The sequence below is a fragment of the Vespa mandarinia genome, chromosome 22 (assembly GCF_050613455.1).
Source record: "Vespa mandarinia isolate Hongniang chromosome 22, ASM5061345v1, whole genome shotgun sequence".
NCBI lineage: Eukaryota > Metazoa > Arthropoda > Insecta > Hymenoptera > Vespidae > Vespa > Vespa mandarinia.
The window spans coordinates 514662-535390 of record NC_140831.1 but is presented as its reverse complement, the minus strand read 5'-3'; the positions used below and the strand labels follow the sequence as shown (position 1 = coordinate 535390).

The following is a 20729-nucleotide window of genomic DNA, read 5'->3' as shown; positions in this document are numbered from 1 at the left end:
TCCGTCCCACCACCACTCTCTCTCGACATCACCACCACCATCTTCATTGCACCCCATCGTTGGTGCCAACTGACGCCAACTTCTCGTGCTAACTTGCTACCGTTGTTTCGTCGAGTTAACCAGCTAACTTCATACCAATCTACTGTGCTTTCCACCTTCTCCAGATCAGAATATCTCTCTCTCTCTCTCTCTCCCTCTCTCGTTCTCGCTCTCTCTCTCTCTTTCTCTCTTTCTTTAGTTCCAACCCATCGCAGATATATCCTTTCCTACGCGTCTTCTTCGACCTCATGCGCCAACTGTCTGCGGTTCCAAGTGCGAATACCGCTCTAACCTCTGAGCCAGCTTTACACGACTAAACTATACGACTATTTCAGTATCCAAAGAAGCGAACGTACTCCTCGATGTTCTCTATTCGAAGTTACTCTAATCTCGACGACCAAGCACGTTTCGTTATAATAATAATTTGAGAGCAAGTTCATTTCGATACGTCGCACAATTTACATTTTTTGTTCCATTCGATGAATACCAAGACCAATCATGAAATCCTGAAAAATTAAAATTAAACGACAAAGAAATATTTGAAATGTGATGAAACAATAACAAAGTCCAGAAAAATTAATATAAAATTTGTACATTGCGTACACAGTATTAAGATTTGTTTCAATTCTATCATTTTGACAGTTTGATTATAAACGTTGCCACGTGAAATGGGGGAATGGTCGATATTTTTCAAAATAAATGCGTTGATGGAGAGAGAGAGAGAGAGAGAGAGAGAGAGAGAGAGAGAGAAAAGGGGGAATAGAGAGGACGGAAATGGCAAGGGGCGTAGGCGTCCGTCATCGATGTCGAGAGCTATGGCGTTCAGTTATAATCTATACGTAGCCATACAATCCGGCCATACGGTCGAGATAAGGTGCGCGCTCGTGCACCCAGTTACGCCCTCACCCACCCCCTTTTCGACACCCTTTCACGCCATTGATAGTTTATGTTTGCGCTTTGCCTGCTGCTCGCCGATCGACTCCGACCCGCCGACGTTATTTATCACTTCCACGCTCGACGTTTCGTTTTCAACGGCAAACCATGCCATGCTTTTTTCCTTCTTCTCATCTCATACCATTCGTGTCGCTCATCCAACCTTAATTGACTCTTCTTCCAATCAGGTTTCTAATTTCTATTGAGCACGAACTTGCTATTTTCTTTCCGATATTTTTATTAATTTTATTTTTATTGTAACTGTTATGAAACTCTGAAATTCGCACGTAGAAATAATAACCTTTCTTCTGATTTATTTAATTTTCTTTTTGACTTTTTTTTTCCTTTTTATATAATTCAATCAATCTTTTCTCTCTCGTACGTCTTTGATATTTCTTCGAGTCAATAAAAATTGTCAATAAATGATTATTTCCGATAATAAAATGATACGTATTCGGTACGAGAAATTCGTCTAAAAAAAAAAAAGTGGAGAAAGGAAAAATTAGAAACCTATATCCTTGCGGTATCCAACCAATAGTTCGGCCACACGATCGATCATTTGGCACACGCTACTTAAATGTTTCCGTGTCATTCGCCAAACGCGGCTTATTCGATCAGAGACTGGCCCTTCTCGGTGAATCGTGAATTCAATTTTGCGTTTAATACACGGGATCATAAAGTCGTCGTAACGCATAATCCAATGGAACCCTCGGTATCGGATGATTTATTTCGAATACAAAAAGCAAGGGAAGAGGTGAGGGAGGATAAAGAGAAAGAGATAACGAACAGAAGAAGAGGGTAGATTCGTCGACCGTAAGAGGACACCAAAGATTCGTCTTTCCGAAGGTGTCCGATTTTACGGCTGATCTAAGCGGCCTCGACAACTTCCTCGATGGCCTCTTCTTACCCTCGGCCTTTTAACGGCGTTCTTACTCGATTTTATGCTTACCTTGAGACACGGTAAACATATTACATAGCTTGTTCGCGAGCTTAAGCTTTCACGTGTTTCTGAAACCGGTCGGCTAGTCGAGCGAGAATGAACGATAAACGGATACTCGCTCGAAGAGATGACAAGGTCATCGTAGGAATATTAAATATCGGTCGGTCGCCGACCACAACGTGAACCGAGATGAATGGAGATTAATGTATACGTTCACTGTCGTATGCGCATACGTGTGTGTACGACGAGACTCATTTTTAATTCATCACACGTTCCGGTTTAATGTTAATAAGTCACGGTTAGTTTTTGCGCGTAATATTCCCATCGACCGACGTTGCACATAAGTTATTTTGTCGGATTATGATTAATAAAGACGCGTCTCTCTAGCATCGAACAATTTGCTTTCATGAGATACCTATATATATAAATAAAGAAATAGTGAAATTTTAATCTTTCCAACGAAATTTATTTATTTTTTAATACATCACAGCGTCTCTTTTGATAAAATTCTCAATATTTCTTTCAAGATGATACTTTCAAGAGATAATGTCATCATCGGTATTCCTAAACCTAAATCGCCCTGAAAAAAAGTATATGATACAAGTTTTTAGTACTATCGATTCATCGCAAAATATATACTTTTATACAAATTATATACAAAATATATAAATAATAACTCTTTTGATTTTCCAAAGCTGAAATCAAAATTCTCGTATAAGCGATGAAATATTTTGCTGTCCGTTAACGAATTCTGGTTTTCCTTGAATGAAAGACTGGAGAAAGGTATACGTGAACATGGCATCGCCGTCACCGCCAAAATATAAATTGAAAGAATGATCGGGTCGTGTGGTATGAGTTGCTTCAATCCAACGTAATTCCTTTCTCTCTCTCTCTCTCTCTCTCTCTCTCTCTCTCTCTCTCTCTCTCTCTCTCTGTCTCTCTCTCTCTCTCTCTCTCTCTCTTACTCTTCCACAACATCTTTGTTCGAAGTTCGAGCCTTTGTAGCCGGAAGTAATTACTTCGGTCTGTTATTCCACTCCGCGAAAAGCTTCTCACCGTCTCTATCTCTCCTTTCTCACGTAGACTCGGCTACAGGAACTGGTAAACGCTTTACTTTGAGGCACTAATTAAAATGACACGGCTTTGCACGAAAGCCGCTCCCGTCGCTGCCACACACCGCGAGAAAAATAGACAGAGAAAGAAAGAGTGAAAGGGGAGAAGAGAGAGAAAGTGCGCTTGTATGCGCGAGCGCATTTTTTGTTACTCCTCTTTATGCTCCTTCTTCTATGCTTTTCTTCGTCGAGTAGGAAGGAAATAAAACGTTTCTCGAGAATACGCGAGGATTTAAGGTTTGCTATTTAATTTTGGACGGAGCCCTGCGAAAAGCGTATACCAACCGTGATGACGCTATCCGTGTTCAAAACCTTTCCTCTTGTTCCTCCCTTTTTTGTTTTTGTTTGCCAAGAACCCTGCGTTGTGGAAGACAAGAAAACGCAACGATAGCGCCGGTGAGGTATTGTAGCTACCATTGCTGGTGGCTGCCCTCGTGCAAATAAATTCGTCTCGACTTTTACACGTTAAGATTACGTAATAATAGAAAACATAGACAGAGAGAGAGAGAGAGAGAGAGAGAGAGCGAGCTGAACACTCGAGGTTTTACTAGCCCGCGTGCCCTTTTTCCTTGACTGCTACTCCACCCCTTTCTCTCTTTCTCTCTCTCTCTCTCTTTCTTTTTCTCCTCGTTGCTTCCTCTCGTCTGCTCATGCGACCCACTTCTACTTATCGTACGTTTCTCGAGTGTACTCGAACGTGCTCGAGTTCTCCTTCCTCGGCTTCAAGCGGGACCTTTTAATTCTACTTCAAGATCGTGGCACGTTCCATCGAACGGCGAAGCGTATCGGACCGCGATGTAATCCGTCTGGTAAAAGTTTTAACGACGACGTGACGTCTTCGCGAAATACGACCCCTGTAAATCGAATCTCACGAGAACCGAGTTCTGCTTTTTTGCGAGAATTTTTGCGTAAATTTCTGTCTCGCGTGAAACGAAGAGCGATGCGCGATCTTGAATTTTGTTAAGTTCAAAAAGGAAAAAAGGATAAAGAGATTGATAAAGATAGAGAATTTCTTTCTTAAAAAGTCGAGAAAGAGCCAAAAAACGAGCACGATTATTTTCTTTTGGAGCGAGAAAGGAGAACGAACCTCTTAGAAGTACAATGCGGATCTAAACGAGGTTTCCTCGAGCGAACATTAAGGTGGCCGCCATAAATTCGAGGTTTTGATGTTCGGAGAAAAGGCCACGGTAACGTAGCCTCGGTGGTCTTCTCTTCGCGGTCGGTTCCTTCGTGCTTCGTCCTCTCTAGAGCTTTTTCGAGACGTAGCCAGTAAAACGCCGCGGAAATGGTTGTGTCGGAATGGGAACGGAGAATAAAAGTAAGACGAGACGCAGAAAGGAAACGAAGCTGGGCCACCGAAATGCCGCGGGAGAATTCACGATCCACGACGTTTGTACTTTGGTATTTTGGCGGCCGTGCGTTACAGTAGAGTCGAGGAGTGCCGAGCGCCATCCGAGAAAAAAGAAAGAAAAGGACAAAATTTTCCTCTCGAACCGCAAATATTACGCCGATACTTCGATCCGCTAGCGAATACCCCTTGAGGATCTTCTCTTCGACTATTCGTCGTTTCATTCGAAAACATCGATCGTAAAAAAAATTGTGATTATCGGGAATGTTCGCTACCGATATTTCTCTTTTCCCTCTCGTCGTTCTTTCTTTCATCGTACTATGCTCGTTCTCGTCGATTTCTTTTCTTTGTCTTTATCTATCCCTTGTGAACCTATACTCGAGGTTCATCGAAATGCACGACGTTGAAATTCTTCTACGAAGAATTATTACATCCTCTCCACCTTTTTACTTCAACTCGTAACGAAGCTCGTTGCCAGGAACGACATTATTCGAAGCAATCCGTAAATGACGTATGAGATATTCGGTTCAGCATGATACTCATTCGGAAACTGGATCATCGCTCGCGACGATATTACATATAACTCGACTCCACCCCCTGCCACGACGTTCCGCCATTTGCAATTCATATCGTGTCTCGTGCATGTACGATGAAGCGACTACCGGTGACCGGGCTTCTGCGTCGACGTTGGCGTCGGTATTGGCGTTGTTCGCGTATTATCACTAGCGAGTAAAACGATCCTCTTCCGAAGAAACCTACCGATCTATCGATTACTATACCAGTCCTCTTCCGTAAAAGCAAACTTTCTAGTTTCCATCTACTGCAAACCTTCGACCTACTGACAGCTTTAAAGGCTTCCTTCTTAACGATCGTCTTGCTAAATCTTGTGATTGCATAACGAGAAATCGATGAAATTCGAGGAGAAAAATTGTCAAAGAGCTAACTAATCGTTTACCAAAATACGTATCAAATATTTCGTTAGTCCCGCGTCAAAACTTCGGATCGAACGAGAACTGTTCGAAATTCTCGAAAACTTGTATTCAAGTAATATTAGTTGGTCTCTTCTGTGATACACGACATTACGAAGCTTTCGTAGACAAGTATTTCTATATGAAGCCTAGATTAGACGGTATCGTTCCGACAAACTATTATTACGAGTTAGTTAAAACTTTACATTAATCGACTTGCAAACAATCTTTGTACCTGCGTTACTCCTTGAAACGCAATTGTTAAACTGTACAATATATAAAGTATTTATTCACAGGTTATTTTTCGTTTAAAAACTTTCATAACGTTACTTCCGTGAATCGAGCTTCGTTTCCAATTCTCGTTGCGTGCCGATCTATCAATCGTTTTTCTTCTTTCTTTGTTTTTTAACTCGGTCTGAGCCTAGACTAAATAAAAATCGATAAGTCCGACGTATTTCGAAAGTCACGCCAATCGTTCATTCGTTCGCTACAAAGGCATCCTACCGAAATACGATACGATACAAAAAGCTATCTCCGTTCGTTTTACCGTTCGGTTCAGCTGCAACGTCGGAGAACCAAGGATAGAGAAAGTACGAAGAGAAAAAGAGGGTGGAAGGCTTTGTACTCGCAAATACGAAACCGACACTTATAAAAATCGCTTTTGACGCGAAACACGAATTTTACTTCGACAAATATTCTTTTGTCGAGGGAACGTTCGCGATATCGCCATATGCGTGCATTCGTAATTTATCGCAATGTTAAACGTTACGTATATCACCATTCACAAGGAACACCTTTTGTACATTTTACATATCTCGGAGAGTACTATCGAAATTCAACGATAAGTGACGACGAAAGTGACGCGTTAGCGTGGAAAAATGAACTTATTGAAATTTAGAAACGTTCGATCCTACAATTCAATCCAGCATCCACTCTGTAACTTTTCTTCGATTGGATGAACTTGTCTGAACGTTCGAATTATCTGGATAATCGAATAAAAGGGAAAAATAGAAGGATGGCAAATTGTGGAATCGCAAGATCGCGAGTTTGTTTAGCAGGAGCATCACGAAGCACAAACAATTTCGTTAACGAGTCGGAGCTATTAGGCCCGATCGAAACTCGATTCTTGCGACAGATGTTCGTACGTGCGCGAAATCGCTCGTGCATAGCGTGTATCTGACATCAGGCTGCGTGTCACGTGCGATCGCCTCCGTTCGTGCGTGTGCACTTTCGTTCTCCCATGCGACTACCACGCGCGCAAGTGCTCGCATACCTGTCTCTATACGAAGTTACACAAATGGACACATGTATATGCACTAACACATACACCGGACATATCACCGTTCACGCACGTAACTCGCTCGAAAACACTCTTCTTCGCTTTCGATCGTCCGACACCTTTTGCGCGTGTATCGTCTAATGGAAAGGAGGAACTTTTTTTATAAGCGTTCTCGTGATAGTCAACATTTCAAACGGCGACGCGATAAAAACAAACGTGTTATGCCTATAATATCAAATTCGGAAGAAACGATCGTAAACATCTTAATTTCTAAAAGACATTTTTACTATGACATTCTAGTCTCGTAATTCACGAGAGATCGTCAGCAATAACAAGGGGTCGCGATCTATCATTGATACCTTTCGTTCCCCTCTGATATTTATTTTTAATCGGACTCGAAAGACTAACGTTTCGTTAAGTAGGTCGAACATGGAGAACGAAAGAAAAATTTTTTTGCCGCCCTTATCGACTCTTCGGCATCGGAAGAAGCACTATTCGAGAACGTCGACCTCTCCGGTCACGCGATTCAAAAGGAAACGTCTCCCGAACGAGCTCCTAACTTGGAGAAATAATGCAAGGACCAGGAAAGGTATAAAAATCGTACGCCATTCTACTTCCGTTTAAAGCGAACGTCCTCAATATAAAGTTCGTCCGAAGTTCGTCGACCCGAAGAGCCGATTATGTAAATAAATTTCTCTACCAATCCTTGGCGCAGGGCATACGATATCAAACTCGTAACTAACTCAGTTTCACTGATCTATAGTTAAGAATTTATTTTCTCTGAAAAAATCTACATATATATATATATATACATATAAACACATATTTTCATTCGATCGCGTCTTTTCAAATTCTCTTTCTCTTCGAAACAATAATCCCAACGTACGAGAAACGAATGGAAAATGAAAACATATAGGAGCGAGGATTAAAACAGATAAACGTAACGACTATGAGGGAAGAAAAACAATGTATTTATTATCAAGTTCCCGTAATTTCTTGATTCATAGCTAGCACTCTCCGCAATTCTTGTGGACGGGGAAGAAGAGAGAAAGAGAATCGTGCAACGTCGAAGTCGATAGTTGTAATGGTTAGTTGCCATACGCGCGCGCACGTACACACGCAAGCTCGCGTACATCTTTATATAGCTTGTCGCGGATTATGTAGACCCGCGTTGGAACATGTGTTCGTTATATCGCTCCGACGGAGTTAGTAACTCTTGGCTAAGGTTTCCCTCCGTCTCTACGCGTCGCGACGAGGTTGCTAGTGGTTGTGGAGTTGCTCGGGGAGAGAGAGAGAGAGAGAGAGAGAGAGAAAGAGAGAGAGAGAGAGAGAGAGAGAGAGAGAGAGAGAGAGAGAGAGAGAGAGTTTGGCTACGGGGGTGGCGGACTTCCACGTACGTTGTACGTTCGTACTCGCACGCGCACACCTGTGCACTGGAGCAGTGAGCGAGGCAGAGTATATGTATGTATGTATCTACGCTACGGGTAAATATTTCACGTAACTACGCTCCCACGAATTAAGCGGCTTAAGTGGATTAAGAGACGGGCTAGTCATCCGCCATTGTCGCGTCGTACTTTTCGCGCATCGACTTGGCACGATCGTGACTATCATTAGACAGGCTAATCGAGCGTCGGATAAACGTCGACTATGATTTCTTATTTCCATTCCTTTTTCGCAAAGTTTCCCAACGATTATTCGATCCTATCTGTCGAATATGTTGAAACTCGATGGAATAAGACGTGTAAATCGATTATTTCAAATAACAAAGTAAAAAGTACCTATCGGTCGGAAAGTCTACGATATCAAGAATTTATTCTTTACCGCGATGCTTTTATATCTCTAAAGGATGTAATTCATGATCGAATTTACGACGCACATCAACGACGACGTTTTCTCTCGCTATTTCGTTCGTCGGCTAATTGCCGAGACGATCGCACAGGTGTGCACACAAGGCGTGTCGAATAAGTTCAAGGACCGAACGAACGATTAAAGCGAGAAGGCCGTTCGATCGCACCTCTTCAAACTCCCTAGGCTATGTTAGTCGTTGGGCACGTAAAGATAGACGATACTGCAATTTCCTTGGATCATTTTCTTCGATGGATACACTTTGCCCTCATAAAGACTTTTATAAAAATGAACGGATTATATCGTAAATAGAACTTTTAATTCAAATCGAATAATTGACAAAACGTAGATTTTTATATATTCTTTGACGAGCAATCATAACCTTGTCGCAATTCTTAATTCACGTGGAAAGAAACTTCCATCCGACGAAGGATCTCATAACGAACCGTGCGCATTTCCGTCTGTTTGCCCCGAAAATTGTAATGACGAGAAGAGCCTTTTTCGTGTCCTAGAAAGCAACTACCTAGAAAATCGACGTTAGCCAAGATAAACTGGACCATTCGCGAATTTATCCAAAATGCGAACGAAAAGAGTCAAAGTCGGCGAATCTCATGGACCACGATAAGAACGTAGTACCTGAGTTTTTTGCGCACGTCCAACGAGAGAAACCTTCGCGGAAATGACAAAAAAGTACGAGAAGAAAAGAAGAAACTTTTCCAATTTTTATTCAACGAATTTTCAAGAAACTCGCGAAAAATGAAAGATTATCGTGGAACCAATAATTATTTCGACGAAAATTACGATGATATTTAAACCAGGTTACTACGTAAAATATCATATAAGAAATAACAAGGAACGCAACTGACAAGGAAAGAAAAAGCAATGAATCTTCTTTTCGTCGGGGATACTTTATCTTCAGCAGATAGAGCCGATACTAAAAAGGACCTTTAAGGTTTATCTTCGGTATAAAAGACTCGGTTTGCTTTAACCGATAAGCGGCTAGCAACCATCCTCCCATATTAAGACTTATTCCTCGAGCCACCGAGAAGATGCTCCGATAATCTCGCACTAGCCGAGCTAGCTTCGTTCGTTTTCTCTTTCGCTCGTTCGCAGATACGTTCTCGCGCTAATAGAAATAATACGACGCGTTGAAAGTAAACAGGTGTACGGTAGCGGCCGGTTAATACGCCGTGCGGACGTAATATACGGCGTTGGTGGTGGTACGTGGGATAAACGACGGGCAACCGGGTGCAGAGCGAGCGTGCATTTGCCGTTGAGCGTGTAATTTAACGTCCCGTGCCGGTTCCGCCTCTTCCCCCTGCCCCTACCCCTCGACCTCCCTTCTATCCACCACACCGCAGGCCACACACACACATACACACACACACACCCCTTTCAACCCTCGTGCTCGCTCTCTCGACTCCTCCTCTTCCGTATCTCTCGAATGAAACCGATATCGACTGTCTCGACGTTACCTCTCTTCTGCCCTTCCGTCTTCTTCTAACGAACCGAGGAAATTCGATGATCGCGGTCATTTTACCAAGGTCCTCCCTTCCCCTCTCGAGAACAAAAAAACATCCTCGCGAGAAACAATTTCGAAACTCGATAGAAATGTGAGATGAAGAACGAAATTAAAATAAAAGTTATAAAACTCGACGTATGCGGTAGGTATGTGTGTAAGTAATAAGATAAATATATTGGGGAGGGAGGAGGGGGAAAGAAAAATGGTATAACGCACCGGACATATCGATTTGACGTGAAATAAAATTCTAGCAAAAGCATCACGTTGATTTTATATAATTCTTCCGAACTTCGTACATATTCGTACGTTTATTAGGTACGATAGATCAAATGATCACTGAAGTATCACATTTTATGTGTATAAGATTGGTGAGTCGGTGAAGTTTAAACAACGAAAGGGATTTCCCCGTATATTCTATTATTATTGTTTATCGTATCGTACCATTATCACCGTACGTACACAACTCTGAAAAGTTCGACGTAGCGACTAAAAGGCAAACGCGTTGCGCGTGGAAAGAGAGGGTAATTAACGTACGGTGGATGGACGTTATCCGAGGGTTGGCATCGTCGTAGACAACATCCGCTCGTATATCAGCACGAACGGGAAGCGCCTACGGGAAGGATGCAAGGGCACTGCGTTATAACGAACTTTCGCGGACGGACTTCGGCTCCACTGACCTGCCAATAATTATCGACGTTAGGTACTACACGTACTGATAGAGTGGCTGGCACCTGTTTACGAGAATCCGTCTCATGCATGCACCAGAAACTCCATCCGTGATCGGAAAGCGGCCCAACTCGAAATTGCAATTCTGATCCCAGCGGAAAGTTCGCTCTGGCCGATCGAAAATTAATTAAGGAAAAACAAGTTCAATTAATTTACGTCCGTCGACCGATGTAAAAGTAATTATCGAACGAACGAAAGAGCTCGGACGGACGCTTGCACGGCTTCCTCTTCGTTATTTTCTATTATAATATTACGCAAGATACAAAAGAAGAGCCTCCTAACGAATACGTTTGAGATTTTACCTCGGCCAATGATGAAACGATTCCTTTCTTCCTTTTCTTTTTTTATTTTTTTTTTTTTTTTTTTTTTTTTTTTTTTTTTTTTTTTTTTTTTAACAAAAACATCCAACTTTATAAGATATCCAATTCGGCTTCTTTTTATATAGACTTCTATTATCTCTTCCCCCTCTCCCTTCAGGTAAAGGAAAAAAAGAAAATATAAGTCACGGAAACAACGTTTACGTATCAGAGGCTGGCACGCGTTAGCGTGGAAACATTTCAAAGTCGAATGTACGCGAGTAAAATGTATACAACGTGTAAAGAAAATATTTTTGTTTCAATCAAAATGGAACGAGTATCTGCTTGTACCTCTCACGTTATACTCGTATTGAAAGGGGAACGTGGAAGAGTATTTTATTACCACGTGGTGGATAATACTGAATGTGCTCTACTTCCCTCCTCGTACACGATGCGTACGTACCATTATAAGGGTACCTGGGTCGTGGATACCCCAGCTATGAACAGTCGGCTACGAGCAACTCAATGTGTGACGTCATGAAGAGATGTTTTGTTCCTATATATTGACGTTGTCCTTTCGTGCTTGCTCGTTGTAAAACGAGTCAGTGTTTACCTTGTGGATGAAAAGGCGAGAGAAAGACAAAATGGAGCTTGAAACGTTGCCTTTCGTTATATACCGTCATTCTAATTATCGCTACTTCGATTCGTTCGATAAAAAGGAAAAAGCCATTGACATATAAACGAATACGCGTTGATTGCAACTTTCTTAAATTGCACATTATTAAATATGTATTAATTTCTTACATTTTATTCGATCGATCAATGCTACTAACCAAATCACGTTCATCGTATGTCTGATCGCTTTTGGAAAAAAAAAGATGTATACATTAAAGACAGAAAATGGATTCGACCTCTATTTTCACGTATAATGACATATTCCCTATTCGAAGAAAATAAGAGAGGATGGCCCGAAACGAAATACGACCTCATATCGTTGTTGCTTGTTAGCTATAACGAGCCAAGCTTACGTATATTCGTTACACGCTTAGGGATTAGCCACGCTAGATAGAGTGAAGAGAGAGAGAGAGAGAGAGAGAGAGAGAGAGAGAGAGAGAGAGAGAGAGAGAGAGAGAGAGAGAGTAAGGGAAAGACTATTATGTATACGCGTGCGCACAAGTGCATCGGTGTACCAAGTGGATAGAAGCATCTGTTGAATAAGGGCTCGTCGATGGAGGCAGAAAGAAAGAGGGGAGAGAGAGAGAGATATTCATGGCATAGACTCATTCCGCTCTACTTACTGAGTGATCTCTCGGATTCAGATGCTGTATATCTGTCGATGTGAAGAAAGTTGAAGCGGGTTTCGATTCGCTACTCTCTCGTTTGTATCTCTTATCTTTTTAATATTACACTAACACTATTTATTTATCGCAATTTTGAGAGTATCCTTTCTCGTAGTATTAACTAACAACCATACTACGTCTTATTCAACGATCCAATTTTCTCGGCTATAATTACAGTTTATTAATATAAATGTTATTTATATTATTAGAATCTATCTCTTTTCTCATCTGCGTATACGTACGAACAAAACTACGTTTACTCCGAGTCATTATTTTCGTCGAGTCTCACTCCACTTTGTAATCCATAGACATTTAGAAAAGGAAGCGATGAGAAAGACAAAGAGATTGAGAGAAAAACACAAAGAAACGGAGAGAGAGAGAGAGAGAGAGAGAGAGAGAGAGAGAGAGAGAGAACACGATTAAAGCCGCGGTTACGTTATATTCGTATTACCAACGACTAATTGCTTCGTCGTGCTCGACTTTTCTGCCAGCGTGACGAAGCAAAAAGGTGTCCCTTCCTCCCCCTTCCCTCTCTCTCTCCCTCTATTCGCTCTTTACTTCCGTCGCAGAGTATGCGCGAGGGAATATACTCCGTTTGTAGGATGTATGAGGAAAAAGGAGGAAAGGAGAAAAAGGGGATAGAGAAAGAGAGAGAATTGCTGTAGGTAGATACGTACGTATGTATTTAGTGTACATATACTATAGAAGCGATGCTCACTGTGTATTCAGAGCCGCGGTAGAAATTACACGTCGATTCAGTTGAAATTATCGTGCATATGTACGTCCATGTCGTACGGGCACACACCCATGAAACAACACGTATGCGAGCCCGTTTAAAGTTAATATTTACGGACGTATTTGCACAGAAAACGGGGATCCTTCCGCGGTGACACAGCTCATCGTGCTTCGTTAAACGTTACGGATATCGATGCGCGTGATATTACCACTGAGAATAGATAATGCACGAGCTTCCATATTTTTGATTACGCATCTGCTATTCAAATGGAAGTGTGTTATAAGAAAATCTCATGAAAAAATCACAATGTTATCTTTCGTTTCATCGCGTAATACAACGTACACGTCGATTCAACAATTTTTATATCGATGGACAAACGTTCGAAATACAATCTTTTTCTTTCACTCGTAGTATTTGGAATATCTTTTAAATTGGAATAGGTGGAAAATAGTCGATGAAACAAATAGACGCTCGATATTCTCCAAATATTTAATAATTTTTTTTCTCGACTAACTCGATAAGATCATCTTGAGCATAGGATAATACTGCACCATAATACTCCATCGTTTCGAATAATAAACCTAGAAATGTTATCCTTCCAACAGCGTTTCGTAAAAACCGTATGGTGTAGACATTTCTATAACGCTAAAGGCAGAGTTGAACCCACGAAAAATACATTCGTGAATGCGAACGAGAGAGTAGCTCAGCCAAAACCGAAATATCTTTCCGATTCGATTCACCGTTGTAAATGGAACGAAATAATCTTCTTTTTTTCCCCAACAGACCGAAACTTCGTTCTGTGCAATCTCCCTGGGACAACGCGTGTAATTAGATGAAAAGTCAATATTCCGACGAAAATGGGAATTTATTTTTCTACTCTACGGCATTTATGTCGACGCTTCCGCAAATTATAAAACAAAAGTATATTTTCGAAATAGTCCTCGAAATGAACTAATCCTAAATAATTCTAATTCTAGATTATCTCGGTATAGTTGAAGAAAAAATAAATTTCCGATACGAAAACGTAACGCTATCAAAGTTTTTTTTTTTTTTTTTTTTTTTTTTTTCCTAAAAAGCAAACTGTATCGCGTTGATACCATATTAATTAATTTATAAGAATGTACTATGCATACGTTGAAATATAGGAAAAATCACGAGCAAAGTGGACTTTCGCCTGGTCCCTTAATTAATATGGTATATTACAAAAGCGTAAAAAATAGTTCAGGTTTTCATTTATTTATTTTTTCTTTTTTTCTTTTTCAAGAACGATGTTCACGCTTAATAACTTCACATAGCAAAGGAATGCATAGCAGCGTTTAAACGGCATGTCACACGAGGAAACGAGAACCGTCGAAAATTTAAAGCTACATTTCTAGACGCAAGAAGAACTACATCGTCGAGACTCACATTTGCGAATGGTCCTGTTGTCTTGTATCAGCAAAACCTATGAAAAATCTATGAAAGTGCACTTGCATACGTAGCGTTTTCATACATATTTGAAAATCGACGTTACCACTTGGAGATTGTGCGAATGCATAATGGATATTCGATTTAAGAGAGATATTTTTGTCTTATATTGTTTAAAATGATTTTATACAATTTATAGACAAAAACAATATTGTTTTAAAGCCGTCTAAATTAAGATAAAAATAATAATAATAATAAACATTTGCCTATAAACAAAGTAAAATATCGATCTTATAAAATACGTAAGATCTTGAATCAACTGAAAGCAATGACTTCGTAGGGACACCGGAGCAAACCCATGACGTTGCAGATCGCTAACAATGATACAAGTTGATGAGCAATCAGAAATACACGATGGAACCAATCGATTCTGTTGTCAGGGGCCACAACACGCATATGGTCGAAGGCAAATGAGTCATGTATACTGGACGCGAGACACGCGACGCGTTAATATTCCAAAGGAGAACCAAATGGAAGAAGATTTCATCGATTCGATAAATGCACGAAAGTTATTCTTACTCTTTCCTTATAGATTTGCGAAAGACAACGATGTTGTTATAGACAGTATAATATATACAAATGTGAAAGTTAATGGAAAGAAAGAAATGGCCAAAGTGTTTCTCGTTTCGATAAGTGCGGTATATATTACTCGTATACGGTAAGAGAAAACTCGAGCGATTTCAAAAGCGTAGAAGAGGATCGAATAGAAATATCATAAGTAACAAATCGAACTTCTTTCTTCTTCGAACGCGATACGATATTTCCGAGGAGAGTTTTTCGCACGGCGAGCAAAGGGGACCCCACCAATTCGGTTTTACGAGGAATGAGAGGTAAAGAAGAGAGAGAGAGAGAGAGAGAGAGAGAGAGAGAGAGAAAGGCAGAAAAAAAAGAATGAAGAAGGGCGAAACCCGAAACCTCGACGGTCCGCAATCTTTTCCACGGGCATTCTCCGTTAGGGCAACGTAAGCACTTTTGCGAGGGAAGTGAAGTGGTTTTCCTCGCGTGCATAGCCAGACATCGCTCGTGGATTTCGTGCGCAGCTAAACCACAAGCCACATCGTTTCTCGTCGCAATAGGCATCGTTGCGTTTTTCAACGTCCCCTACGCATTTCCCACCTTTCGTCAAGAAGGATCGTTTCTCCCTCGATCGGAAACTATTCGTTTTTCACATTTTTTATTTCAATCCTTTGAATCTTCGTCGCTTCAATCGTTTCGATTCTCTACTTATATTTTAACGTTTACATAATATAGTAATATTATAGTAATATTAAATATAATAGTAAAAGTATAGATAAATAATGTTACCAATTAAGTAGCTATTCTCGAGGAAATTTTAATAAAAAATCAGCGAAGCTATCGGTTAACGAACAAGCTGTTCGCATAACGTTAGCTATGTTGTAAGTGGCGTCGTTTGAGCGCTTCGTAGAGATAATTGTCGGCGGATGAGATAATAATGGACCATGATGGAAGATGTTTAATCAGCGATAGATGATATGATAATAATACGAAGGCCGCGTAAATTGAAAGTTAATTAAAAAAAAACTACCATATTATTTTGGAATTCTTTGTTCCTTTTTTTGTATTTACTTTAGTTCCGGCTTAAAAAATTGTTTGACCGAGCATTTTTCTTCTTCTTTTTTTTTTCAATTTTGCGACAGCGAAAATTAACGAAGAAGAAACAAAAATATTTTTCCTTTTTTGATCGTCGAACGTAATTTAATCAGTCATTGAAATAATTATCGATAATATACTTACCAAGTAATAACAAAAAGTCACAAAATACACAAAATTCCGAGACATATCAACGTTCCTTTCGTTAATAAAATCGACAAAAAATAATTTCGTCGGCGCAACAACGCATATTTGTGGTAGAACTGTGATTAAAACCGTACTAATGCAGACGAGTTCGTTCTTTCCCGCATTGAAACAACTGCGGCTGCAGTTAGATCGCAACGAAATTCAATGTGCGATATGATCAATGGTCAGAAGAGTAGATTGGCTGTCTCGTAAAGCGAGGTTTTTCTCTCACTCTCGCTCTCTGCGAAATTTTGCGATTAATTTAGGAACAATGAAAAAGCCAATCGAAGCAGGAAAATGAGATTCCACGACACGGTAAACGCTGGTGTGTAAGCCACTTTCGTTTCGAAATGGTTATTACGTTCTTGATATACCGCGAATTCTTCGATTATCCCTCTTTTAAACGAGGAGAAAAAAGAAGAGAGAGAGAGAGAGAGAGAGAGAGGAGAGTGGGAGAGCAAAGAGGACGTACAAATCGATTCGACTATTACGAAGCAAAAGTAATTACATAACCGATTATTCTCCGCATACAACTCTGGCTATTACCAATGTACCACCATACGTCATTGTTCTAAACAAGCTTTCAACTAGTACGACCGGTTTTGTCAGTTAACGTCGATCCAGAAAGCTCTACTAAATTGTGGTTATGTATTACTTTAGTTAATCGTAAGAAAGTATAATTACACTGCGATTGGAGTAAGAAATCCTTTATTTAAGACGAAGGAATAAATTTAATTCTATTGTTAAAGAAAGGATATAAAGAGGAGTAAAAGAAATTAAATGTAACGTAAATAATTTTTCGAGTTTTTCGCTTTTCCGTGACTTTCGTAAACTTTCCGGTGATGTGCGCACTCTCCAACTTGATCGCGGTTAAGCAAGCTTTCCTTAGAAAACTTTGACGAATACGATGGCGACGGCGAAGGCGGCTTGTGGGGAACTTGGAATTAGGCCAGACAGACGTGCGTGCGTTTCTGTATCCGTACACACTGTCCTTTCGTCGACTATGAATCATTCAGCTCTTTTGCTCTCCGCAATATCCAATCTCCGTCCACCGTTTTACATTCTGCAAATTTACATTTATTTTCTTTCTTACTTTCTTTTTTTAAGCGATCGTAAGTTTTCTTTTCGTGGATCGTATATCATTGCTATCGAAACTAATCCACGATATTTAATATCGGATTATTTTTGTTTCGATCATTCCAAAGATTCTCCAATATATAGGGAAATGAAAGAAAGAGAGAAAAAGAGAGAGAGAGAGAGAGAGAGAGAGAGAGAGAGAGAGAGACAGATAGATAGAAAGAGAAAGAAAAAAAAATAACAATTTTTACCAGGAGAGAAAATCTTCTCTATAGCTTCTTCTTTTTCTTTTCTCTTCTCCCGTGGTAAATCATTTCCCGGTCGCAGGATCGTTAAGTCTCCTCGTCTAATTTACCGAGTTAGATAGGAAACCCTTCAATGTCTCCCTTCGTGTTCCAGCCTTCCGTTCTGTTCCGATCCTTCCCCAACCGTCGACGAGCATTCGACGACGGGGCAAAGACGAAGGGAAGACGAGAACGACTACGAAATTTCAATTTCCGAAGCGAGTCGCAATGTCGAGCATTATCGATGCCGTTACGCAGAATTGCTTGGCACAAGCTCGCCTAGCCGGATGTAACTTCCCTTCTTTCTTCTCCATAGTGTTTCTGTCTCTCTCTCTCTCTCTTCCTTTTTTCCTTCTTTTCCCTCTGCTTCCGTCTCCTTTTACACTCCCTTTCTTCTTTTCTACCAGTCGTTGAACGGTTGGCCCTTTCTCTTTCTTTTGTTCGACATAATTCCACATCGATCACCAACACGTGATTCTTTATTGTCCAAGAAAACAGACCAAACAAAGAAGACCATCTTACGTAATTCATATATGTATGTATATATATATATATATATATCGCATATATACACACACACACATTTTTGAGTAATGTTAGATTTTTTAATGTAGTTTTCATCAATCTACGATTATTTACTCTTTAAAATCCTCCTTGAAGGAGATTGAAGTCAAGATGAAATACCCACGAGCACGGAAGACGATTTTGCCCACGAATATTTTCTTTAAAATTTATTTAGATTTCCGAGAAAAGAAAATAACGATAACGAAAGAGAGATTATATCTGACCGTCATTCCGCTTATCTAACACCAATTCACACCCTATGATGCAGAAACGAAAGAATTTTTGTACATAAGCACGAAGAATTATAAACGATAACAACGCAAATCGTCCGATCGACGAGTTTTTCTTTCCGCGATGATTAATCTGCTTATTCCGATAAAGTAATACGAAATCGTTACATAATCAGTTTATATATAATTATATTCGAGTTGATCGGATAAATTTGACGCATCGATGGTCGCATTAATTTGTCCAAAATATAAAATGATTTAGTCTATTGATTTTTCGCTTTAAGATATGTATATACGAATTTTCATTTTATTTCGTTTTTAGTCTTAAAACGATATCATTAATGTTACGAGATCTTCTATGTTGACCGAGAGAAGTAATATTGACGACGTTTATTGGTTTTTATTAATTCAATATTAAATGTGAAATATGTGAATAATCTCACTTGCAAAATTAACCATTTATAGCGCTTTGTTTTCGTATCAGAAATTTAGTTTAGATAATCTACCGTAAACATTTTCGAAATAGGTAATGCGAAATACGAATAATATGCATAGGACAGAAATAAATTAAAGTTGCATGCACGTCGAAAGGAAAATTTCATTTATTTGCGTATGTATATATTCTCTTCCATTTGACTTAATTCGTAATAAATTCAAACGCATAGATATACGCTTTTTCTAGGCTACGCGCTTTTTTTTTTATCGTCTCGGTAATTTTTCAACAATTGTTTTTGTTTAATTAATCGAAATGCGAGAAACAATAGAAATGAAATTTTGTAAATTGCATAATTCTTTTATTTCGCACAAGAAAAAAAATAACTTTGAGAAGACAATTCGATGCTTGTCCTTTAATCGTCGTGTCACTTTTAGTTTCGTTTTGACATATCGAAAAAATAAGAAGAAAATATAGCGATTATAGTGCGACGTTTTCTATCGTTGTCTCGTTTCTACTTTTCTGCACATCCCGTTGTTCTCATCTCTATTTTTCTCTTTCTATTTCACTCTCGCTCTCGTTCTCGTTCTCTTACTTTTGCACAAGCGTCACGTGTCGCCATAAAGCTACGTGCCAGTAGAAACAAAGGATCGAGACTCGACCCTTAGACAATTTTTCGCGTGAACAAAATAGAAATGTGAGTCAAGGATTTGGCTGTAAGAAACTAACAATAAACGATCTGTCGAAGCGAGAAAAAGGGAGAGAGACGAAGGGAGAGAATCGAAAAAAAAATACTTTTATGCAACGAAGCGAATTACGTCCTTTACGGATAATCCTTCGTATACGTCATGCGTTTATACGATATATCGTATTTTCTACTGATAGTTACAAATGGATTTATGCCAAATTGACAACGGTTGTCGAATACACGATCGATGTATCGTTATTTTTCATGATAAAGCAAACGAATGACGGAAAGAAAAGCATCTAAAAATCGACGTTCGGAAATGCAAAAGATGATAAAGATGACGACGACGATGACTAGGAGAACGTAATCATACGTTAAGAAGGCTAACGGCGATGTCAATATAAACAGTTGACCGTCATTGAAAGAGAGACGACGTGCGCTATATATTAGCAAAGTCGCCATTAATAGATATTATGCAAAGGAACAAAAGAGAACTGTTATCGAGCATTGGTACATCGTCGACACGCCGAGTGAGAAATGTCGGAAAAGGCGAGCACAAAGGTAGAAACGTTTTCTTTTACGTGGTCACACGCAGGTGTTCGAGGACGCGGTATGTCAATGATGATCACTACGCGAAAGAACGTATAAGAGACAGACACGTTATTCTCTTCGATTTACGTTCGGTGCTTCACAACGACGAACGATGTTCACACGAAAGAGAACTTTTTTTTTATTTAAGTCATTGAGGTATCTCTAATTTTAGGTTAACGATACGTACTATTTCTGACTCGTATTTACTCAAAGAAATTCATTGGAAGGAGCTTTGAATATCCAAAAAGAAAAAAGGAAAAAAAACAGAATAAAAAGCCAAAGAAACGAACAAAAACGTATGCGTTATCTCGCACGAACCAGATGTTCGAGGACGCGTTATGTTAATATACGGTATAAATGCGTTCGATCTTGGAGCTGTTGCTCGATCGGATCGTCACGATTCACTTAGCATACGTACGAGAAAGAAAAATACGAGTTTGTTTCAACGCATAGAAAGGAATAAAAGCAACTCGTGGCGATATGATATAGAACGTGAGAACGTGGTCGTTAGTCT

At 39.8% G+C, this 20729-nt stretch overlaps 1 protein-coding gene and 1 long non-coding RNA gene across 9 annotated transcripts in view; one reads left to right on the top strand and one right to left on the bottom strand.

The window, feature by feature from the left end:
• LOC118442821 (uncharacterized) overlaps positions 1–20729 on the top strand; it is a 404525-nt gene that overhangs the window by 242684 nt on the left and 141112 nt on the right. The window lies entirely within an intron of this gene.
• LOC118442789 (CUGBP Elav-like family member 1-A) overlaps positions 1–20729 on the bottom strand; it is a 269901-nt gene that overhangs the window by 243689 nt on the left and 5483 nt on the right. The window lies entirely within an intron of this gene.